The sequence below is a fragment of the Cibotium barometz genome, chromosome 9, assembly GCF_041138505.1.
Source record: "Cibotium barometz isolate CiBa-2024 chromosome 9, ASM4113850v1, whole genome shotgun sequence".
In the NCBI taxonomy this organism is placed as follows: Eukaryota; Viridiplantae; Streptophyta; class Polypodiopsida; order Cyatheales; family Cibotiaceae; genus Cibotium; species Cibotium barometz.
In genome coordinates this window covers 59,624,028-59,634,615 of record NC_141054.1, presented here as the reverse complement: position 1 = coordinate 59,634,615, position 10,588 = coordinate 59,624,028, and positions in this window count along the sequence as shown.

Here is a 10,588-nt window from a genome sequence, read left to right as displayed (position 1 = left end):
CTCTCAATATGCCACTCATTAAAAAAATGAGAATTCCATCACAAATATTTGCTAAATGTACTCACAAAGAACTATTCCCCTCCGTCAAACTAATGTGTGCCACCCACACCAATGTATTGAGAAGAAAGTACAAAGAGTGTTGCACAAAGCAAGGTTCACATAGAAGCTCACAAAGAGATTTGGATGTTGGCTCTCTTAATGCTCCAAAAATGCCACTCAATGCACACTCTTAATAATGAGGAGAGGCTTGTGAACAAATCATACATACACCCACAATCACAAAGATGTATCCTACCAACACATGAAGGATTACACTCCCATGGAAACGAGCTCTGATACCATGTTAAAAGACATGGTGTGAGCTTAATGATTGAATGAGTCAAGCAATGGAAATGTAGACAAACTCACACCACTAGAGCAGCACATGCCACCACTTAGATAATAATGAGATGTAACCGTGAGCACTAGAGTGTACTCATCAAGGTCACCAACCGTGAGCACTAGAGTGTACCACGAACATCACATAAACAGAAGCTAATGGAAAATGCAAAGAGGAGAGTATTTCCACAAAGGACCACTTAGATAATAATGAGATGTAACCGTGAGCACTAGAGTGTACCACAAACATCACATAAACAGAACACCACTTAGATAATAATGAGATGTAACCGTGAGCACTAGAGTGTACCACGAACATCACATAAACAGAAGCTAATGGAAAATGCAAAGAGGAGAGTATTTCCACAAAGGACCACTTAGTATATTGATCACTAAGAAAGTACACAAAGCATGGGCATTACACTCTCCACTTAGCTCTCTACTTAGCCTTAAAGTGTGAGTGGTAGACCCTGTTTATATAGGCTCAAGAGAAGGAGGTGCCTAGGGCCCATGAATCTCTCCACCTCCCTTAGATTTCTCAGCAGACTCACCTAAAAGGTGATGCCTCAATCATAGGAAAGTATCTACTAGACCTACATTGAGTTACTCTAGTAAATGAGCCTTCTAACCTTAGAACAAGACACTCTAAGATATCCCTAAGGATATCACACTAAGAATGAATGCTAGATCACATATTTTCTAACAACTCTCAATTGATCTACTGCTACTTGTTATCTAATTCAGCTAACTGCTTTTGCTGGTCTGTCAGGTTCTTGTTCTCTAGACTCACAAATTTCCCTCCAGGACTAACAATCCTCAAATCTCTTGCTCGAGAACTTGACTACTATCAAAACTGATTGTCCAATTGACTATCTGATTCAGTTTTGACTGAGCTGACTTATCTGATTTAGATCTTTCTATTTTTGTGTCCTCTGACACTCATAGACCTTCAAACTTCCTATATCCCACAAAGATTCAACACTACAACCTCTTTCTCAATTTAGTTGACCTTCAGGTAATCTCACTACCTGATTCTTGTCTGGTTCAGCTTATTGAGCTGACTCAGATCTTTCCACATCTGTGTCCTCTGAGGTTTACAAACCCCACCTTAGACCCCACGAAGATTCACCACTACAACCCTTGATTTGACCTCAAATGAATCTACTAGATATCTTTCAGCCCACAAAACTATCTGACTAATTCTAACAAACATCTAGCTGTCAGATCTAGCGCTAATTGACCCCCTCTCAACTCAAAAAAACTAATTCCAGCCTTCTACGCCTTTAGTTGGTCCCTCTGATACTCAGATGGCTTTGTCTGACACTGTTGAGTCTTAGTCAACACTGATCGAGTTAGCCCTAACTCAACAAACTTTAGATCTTCACTCAGAATTGATTTTTTTCTCAACAATCTTAGTCAAAACAACATATCCAGCCCAACGAAAACACAAAATCACAAAACTTTATCACCCATTTACAATAGACTCAAAGCCCAACACACTGTCTTCTGCATATAGATAAAACCAAACCAGTCTCAACAACCCTGAGACCCTGGGATCAAACAAGAGAAGGAAACATGAAAATTGAGGGATCCTCCACAGCTTCAACCCTCCTAGATGAATTTTGCAACCACCTCTGCAGATATTGTTTTTCAATCACAAATCAACAGTTGAGCAAAGTCCTGGGTAGCACCAAGTTCCAACAGAGATGCACTCTACAACCTTCAGTTGATCCTATGTCTCACATGCACTCCCTCTGCTCTGGTCTAGCCCTCACCTTCTCACACTACTTTGAGTTCTTCCATCACAAGCTTTTTCCTCATCACTGGATGTCTGCACCACTGCGTAGTTTTCATTGCATTCTCCTCTCTCACACTAGGTCTTTCTTTTGCGATCTCCAGCAAAAAGACTTCTTTATATAAACAAAAAAGACCTTTTCTACCTTCCTTCATGAAAAGAAGATCGTGAAAAGAAGATCGCTGCCCAATTTCCCAATTTCCTAGAATTTGCCGTTTCTTTCTTTTTTCATCGCCTACGTTCTTCTGGATCACTCCCCATGCATTCACGAATAGCGTCCCCTTTTTAGCAGGTGTATGGCCTATCCACATGTCCTAGTTGTTTGATTTCAAACTATGGCGATCACCTTGGCCATTCTAAACTATCATATGTACATTCTGACTACCTATATTCATCATGTTTGCATAGGGCACAAAAAACCCCTCACAACGTGTTTCATGGGTTGGAAAGTTACAAATCATTTCTACTCAAAACATTCTTGGCAAAGGAGTTTTCACCCAGTTTTTTTCTTCTTCTTCTCCTTCTCCTTTTGTTCCTTCTCCTTCTTCTTCTTCTTCTTTTGTTATCCTTCTCCTTCTTCTTCTTTTGTTATCCTTCTCCTTCTTCTTCTTCTTTCATTCCTTCTCTTCTTCTTCTTGTCCTCCTTATCCTTTTCTTCTTCTTCTTCTTCTTCTTCTGCTTCTCCTGCTCCTCCTTGGTGAATTTTTTTGGCAAGCATTAGGGGGGAGATTTTTTTTGGGTGAGCTTTGGTTCCATAGGTTTTTGGGTGAGCTTTGGTTCCATAGGTTTTTGCTTATGTGGACTACCCTAATGATGTGGCACTTGATGTGTCCATGTAAGCATGTGACATGGCATGGACATGGACATAGATGCATCATGGACATACATGCTTTCATGTGCACCAGGGACATACGTGTATCATCCACATGATGGTCATGCATGACATCATAGATCATGGCCTTGCATGGTCCATATATGTGTGGAATGGGTTGTATGGGATCTCCACATGCTTGGCCTTCTCCCAGTATACTTTGTTCCATCCATATTATTTGCATATGATTGGAATGGGCTTTATGTGATTTCTATATACCTGGTCTTCTCAAGGTGGTTTTGCATATGATCGGAATGGGCTTTATGTGATTTCTATATGCCCGGTCTTCTCAAGGTGTGCTCTGCCTTATCCTTTGAGATATGTACATGGTGGTTTGCCTGAGACATTTACGTGCTTGGTGTAGTCTTGGTGTGGTTTGCATAGCCTTGGATTATCCATATGGTATATAAATGTGCAAGATGGGCTGAATGGGATCTCTACATGCTTGGTCTTCTTACGATGTGCTTTGTACGGTCCATGTGATTTTGATATGGTTGGTATGCACTCTATGTGATTTCTATATGCTTAGTCTTCTCGAGGTGTGCTCTACCTCATCCGTTGTGATCTTTCCATGGTCCACATGGGCTACTCGGGACCTCTACATGCTTGGTGTTGTCTCGGTGTGGTCTACATGGCCTTGGATGGTCCATATGGTCTGTACATGTGCAAAATGGGCTCCATGGAATCTCCATATGCTTGGTCTTCTCTTGGTGTTCTCTGCATGGTTCATGTGGTCTGTATATGGAATCTCCATATGCTTGTTCTTCTATTGGTGTGCTATATATGGCCCATGTGATCAATATATGGTCGGAATGCTCTCTATGTGATTTCTATTTGTATGGTCTTCTCAAAATGTGCTCTGTCTTGTGCTTTGTGATCTGTACACAGTCCAAATGGGTTGCCCGAAACCATTACATGCTTAGTGTCATCTTGGTGTGGTTTGTACCGTCCATGTGTCCCCCATACATGAGCAAAAAAAAGGGAGGGAGGCTTAATGCCTCCTTATCTCTCTCTCTCTCTTTCTCTCTCAATTTAGGGCTCTCTCTCTCTCTCTCTCTCTCTCTCTTTCTCTCTCTTAGTTTGGTGAACCATGTAGATCCATAGTCCGTATAAAAATGAACGGCATGTGGGTGATCCAATACAAGTAACAGAGCTACCAAGGTTCTATGATGGGGATGTTATGTTTAAGTTTCCAATGGAACTTGGACAAGTGATATCCCCTATGGAGATGGTGATGGTACAACGCACTGTTTCTATTGCAAGACACCATGGATATGTGACGCTTTGTGATGAAATGGTTTATTACGTTATGCCAAGGGACAAAACATTCACACGCTTAATGTTCCACCTTGGACACTATGATCATGAGGTCCACCAACCAGGCCTATCCCACATACATACAACCCATCTCATCTTATATAGCCACTCCCACGCACATTTAGCCCTTTCAGCTCAAAAACAATCCATGTCATGGCCATTTAGTCCATCTCGCGCATGTACAATCCATCTAGATTACAAACAACCCATCCCACATCCATACATCCCGTCACGTGCACACACAACCTATTTGGTGCCATACATGCCCTCTTGTATACATACAAGCCATCCATCTTACAAACAACCCATCTCATTGTGGAAAGCTTGGATCGAACTCTCCTAACTACACATCCTAATAACAAGACATTTACCTAATCATAAACTAATCCTACACTAATCACAATGCTAAACTAAGGTGGATAGGAATGCTAAACTAAACTAAGTGTGTGCAAATTAAGGTTTAGACTCAAGTTCAGTTAGGTTACAAGATGGAAACTTATACTCATAAAAAGACTTGAGATGTGCTTGTATTCCAGTGCTTCAAATGTCCTCCTTTTGTATAGGGAGAGCCTTTCTCTTGCATGTGGGATAATTCTCACTACGTGATGTGGCTTCTCGCACTCACTCCATATTTTCCTTGTGCTCCATGGCACCATATTTCTTAACACCCCCCCTTGGTGCCAAATGTTTGGGCTACTCAAGGTGGTTGAATGTCGGTTACAAAGTCTTGTGTTGACTTTTTACTTTCTACATTCCCCTATGTGCTGTGAGCAACTTTGGCTCATGTGCTACTTTGGCACTTCCTCTCCTTAATGGTAGATTGGGTAAAATTTTTAGGCTTTCACTCTTCCTCTCTCTCCCCTTGTGCTAGGATAATTTGGCCTTTATGCTACTTTGGCTATGAATTTCAAGCTTGAGTGCATCATATGGCCTGAAAGGCTTATTACATCACACTTTTTGTAGAGACAAGAGGGGTGAATTTCTAGTTTGGATACATCATCGGTCCCAAAGGCTAGATACAAGCACTTTTTGTAGGAAGTAGGAAGTAGGATGGTTTAAAAAAAAAACAAGCACTTTTTGTAGGAAGTAGGATGTTAAAAAAAAAACAAATTTTTGTAGTGATGATAACTTTTTTGTTGCTCAGTGTTGATGTTGACTCGATGCTTTTTGTTTATGCACATGCACACTTGCATACTCATTTGGTTGCGGTGTTTTTACAATGAATTTTTTTTCTTCAGTTTCAAAATTCCTCTTGCGTGCTCATATTGGCCGCTTTTACAATCATGTTTGGTCTCCTTTGCTTGATGAAGCTGATTTTGTTGCCTAAATATTCCCTCGTGTGGCTTGTTTTTTTTTTTACTATCAAAGCTTACAATAACATGCATAGGAAACAACCCTTGTTAAACACCTTTGTTTCTTTTTTTTCTTTAAAAAAAATAAAATAGAATTACACACTAAGGTTTTATAACCTTATCGTTATGCTCTGCAGTCCTACTAGTTTTTTTTTTGAATGTGGCGCCAGCTGGTTCTCTGTGTCATCGTCATCATCATCAGCATCATTTCTCTCTCTCATGCGGCACGCCCATCCACGAATCTATTACTGCTATTCGTTGTGATGGAGCTGTCTACCTCTGCTCTTGGCGTTGCTCACAGGCGCCCGTCCACGAATCTGTCTGCTGCACCTGCTATTCGTCTCCCCCGCGTGGTTCTTGGTACTTTCTTCTATCGTCTGGTGCTGACTTCGTAGGATCTTTTCTCTTTCTGTGATTATCTCCACGAAAAACACCGTGTAGAGTCCTAGGCGTTGGTGCTGCTGGCTTGAATATGCTGCGTAAAGGAGTCCTCCTCTCTTCCCTCGACTATAGATACCCTCTTGCAAGACGACTCTGACCACTTAATGCGCAACTCCACAGATTTTATTAGGAGCTCTACCAACTACTGCGCGTGGGCCTTTGTTTTTTCTTTTTCTCTCTTTAAAAAAAATAAATAAATAACGTTACTTCTCTCTTTGCTACGTTGAGAGGATTAGGACCGGGAGTTGCACCACTCTTTCAATTTTCTTAGATGGTGAGATGCTCTCGATAGCTGATGACTTCAACCCACCGCTGTGCTTGTTGAAATCCCCACCCTAGGTGCTATCCTCCCTTTCTCGCTTGATAAACACTACTCTTACTACCTACAAGAGGAGAAAATGAGGGATAAAGAACTAATCTGGGAACCTAATTAATCCACTAATTTGTTTCTAATAAATTGAACCTAAACTAAGAGAGCTAGACCTAAGCTCTGATACCATGTTGAAATCATGGATCGAGCTCTTCTAACTACACATCTTAATAACAAGACATGTACCTAATCATAAACTAATCTTATACTAATCACAATGCTAAACTAAGGTGGATAGAAATGAAAAAGACTCATCATGAGTGTGTGAAAATGAAGGTTTAGGCTCAAGTTCAAGTAGGTTACAAGATGGAAACTTGTACTCATGATAAGACTTGAGAAGTTGTGCTAGTATTCCAATGCTTCAAATGTCCTTCTTTTATATAAGGAGAGTACAACTTAGCCTTTCTCTTGTATATGGGATAATTCTCACTAGGTGATGTGGCTTCTCACACTCACTCCATATTTTCCTTGTGCTCCATGGCACCATATTTCTCAACACTCGTAGACATACAACTCATCTAAAATCATAAACAATTATCTACCGTCTAGATCACAAACTAGCCCATCTCCAGCTCAAAAACATCCCATCCCATTGGCATACATTCGTCTCGCACATATACAATCCATCCCACGTACACATATAGTCTACCACGCTCACATGCAGTCCATCTTTCCCATACACATATAGTCTACCACGTACACATATAGTCTACCACGCTCACATGCAGTTCATCTTTCCCATATACAACTTATACGCAGAAATATCAAGCATAACAAGGGGTTCAACCACTTTCTCTTTGCCTTTATATGTGATGTACTAACTACATTTTTAGGACTAGTATTATGACATAGCTTACTGCTCCATGGTCTATCAACAGAACCGCTGTATGAGGACTCTCCTGGTCCACTCAATAACTGTGATTGCTAACTTGTATTCTGTGCAACCATATTTCTACTTACATCAGTCCCAACAGTATCTTTTTCAGTAGCATACCAACTACTCATCTCATTAAATACAACATCCTTGCTTATCCTCAATTCATGTGTAGCAGGATTATAACATCTATATCCCTTTTGCTCAAGGGAATACCCAATAAACACACATTTTATACCTTTGGATCTATCTCAGTATGTAACTCATCTGGCATATGTACATATGCAATACATCTAAAAACTTTCAAGTGAGACAAATCAGGTTTCTTGCCAGTAAACTTTAAGACTCTTCATTTCCTTGAACCACTCACCACCATGACTTGTCATGTGGTTTGAAGCACCTGAATTAACATACCATACATCATCTTTACATGCTGCTACACCATTTCCAGACATAGCATTAACTACATGTTACATAACAAACAACCTCTCATTGTCCTCATTATTTATGCTAGAGGATGCATAACTATTTTGCTGCACTTTTCCATTTCGCATGTCATTTTGCTTCTTATAGCAATCTGTTTGCACATGTCCAAGCTTACTATAGTAAAAACAACCTCGTGTATCATTATGCTGCCTTTGCCAATTACCACGACCTCTTTGACTCCCCTTGCCTTTGAACTGGCCTCTTCCACCTGTGTGTTGTTGTTGTGAATCTTGGGACTATTATTGCTTGCTGACCATAATTCTAATTACTTGTTTGGCCACCACCTTGGCCACGACCTCGGCCTCTACCTTGTCCTCTATATGCACTTGTGTAGAAGGCATGTTGCTTTGAACTGCCTTTGTTTTGTGAAGGCTAATCTTCACCCAAACTCTTTTCTTCAATGATCAGCATTGACACACAAAATCTGTAAAGTTGGGAATATTATCCCGAGTCTGAATAGACATCTTGAATGCCTTGTATTGTAGCCCAAGAACACATAGATATACTTCCACCTTATCATTATCATCAACAAAAACACCGATAGAGATGCAAGGGATTCCACAATGCCCTTAATCTTCAAGGCGTAATCATTCCAGACATGTTTTTCTTCTCCACAGTATGAAGTTCATTCTTCAACTGAATCTTTCGTGCCTTGGTGTTAGTTGCATACAGCTTCACCAAAGGTGTCCTATGCCTCCTTGGATGACTTGGGCATCATGTATATGCCCAATCATTATGTCTTGTATGCTAATAGAAAGCCAATATGTGACTTTTCTTACTCCTTGATTCCAATCCTTGTATTCTTTTACATCTGCGGTAGTTGGATTTATCTCTGGTATCTCTGGTGCCTTCTCATGTTCACCTTCAATGTAGTCCCAATAACCTTTATCCATCAGAAAATTTATCAATCTAAACCTCCAAGTATGGAAGCTCTTCTTGTTAAGCTTCTTTGTTGCAACAATTTGGTTAATTCCATCATTTGACATCTTGTTTACAACACAAACTCACCAAAAACAACACTCTTGTTTGACCTGCACAAACTGTTGTATTCTTTGTAGTGGTACTATGCTACACCCAAACTGTCACAACTAGTGACCTCAACTTGCGTACATACACCCAATAACACTTGTAAGACCTCTTTGCAGTACACATAGTGTTTGCACAACCAATCGCCCTTCGTGTAGTACCAAAAATAGAATTCTGTAGAGAATTAAAACTTACCCCGCAGTGCCCGGTGAACGCTTGCGAACTGAAAAATGGAGGTTCAGACATGCTCGAAATGCATTTACGGCTTTAAAAATGAAGTCCAAAGGATAAAAATTTACCTTTAAGCTCTGCTCCCATATGAAGAAAGCTCCTCAATCGGAGCTCGTTGCCGGTGTCTCCCGTAGAGCTCCCGACAAGGGTGTAGTAGTCAACACAGTGGTTGCAGGAGTACATGCGCCTACGGGGCCATCCGTAGCGACAGCTTCGTCGTTATTAAAAGACTTAAAGCCGCCTAGTTTTGGTGGCGAGGAGAAGGAGAGAAACAAGGACTCGGTCAATATGTTTCTAGCGAAGTGGTCAGATTTGCATGCGCTGCGACAGCAGCCTAGCCGTATACAACCCGTAGAGGCTATTAACCGGCAAAGCGTACAAGTGGTGGATGAGTTTGACAACTCGTCCTGCCACTTGGACGGAGTTTGAAACGATGTTTCGAAAAGAATTTTTGCCTGTTAATGAGGCAGAGAGAAGCTGGGAGTTATGGGACAAGTGCTCGATGGAGAACAAATCCCTAACTCAGTACATCTCAGACTATAGGGAGATAGTACTGAAGCTAAAGGGAATCGATGCATTCCAAACATTGCGAGGCTTTAAGAGAGGCCTCAAAGATGATTACCTTGAGTACGTAGAACCCTTACAGCCTAAAGACTTAGCAGAGGCAATTAAGTATGCGCAGATATTTGATGACATCAAGCGCCGTAGTGCACGTGGTGGTTCGAGCAGGGCCGAGGGTAGTGAAAAGAGGAGGTCAGGCCTTAAAAGAAAAGGGTTTCACAGTGATAAACAAGGGGATAGGACGGACCAGGAAGGACAGGGTGGTCATTGGTCTAAAAAACCGCGACCATCCAAAAAGAAAAGAGACAGCAAAATCCAAAAGAAAGAGCAGTATATTAAAGCGCGAAAGGAAAATCGCTGCTTTAATTGCAATGATGTAGGGCACACGAAGGCTGAGTGTCCAAAGCCTAAAGCCAGCACGAGTGGCAACGAGCCCAAAAAGATGGTAAATCTTCTAGGCAGTTGCATACAGTGCAGAGACTCCCTCTCAGTTCCGCAGAGTTCAGAGAGGTGACAGTGTGTCATTGTGATGAGCATCATGCTTGTTCAGTGACACCAGCGAAGTGGCAGCCTACTGTAGGTCCGCATGACATGGTGCGCATGTATGGCACCATAGGTGGCCGTAGAGTCACAGTTTTTATTGATGATGGAGCTAGCCACAACTTCTTGAACTACTCATTAGTCAAGAAGTTGGGGTTGCCCGGAGTGATCATGAGTATACTGTTGGCCTAGCCAACGGATATGACAAAACGGTATGGAATACCGTAGTATTGGGGGTCCCATTATCTATGTAGGACTACGAGGCTCCGCTTGACTTTCAGGTCATGCACTTAGCCAGAGCAGACGTATATCTAGGCAGGGAGTGGCTGTATGGCTTGGGTCCTAG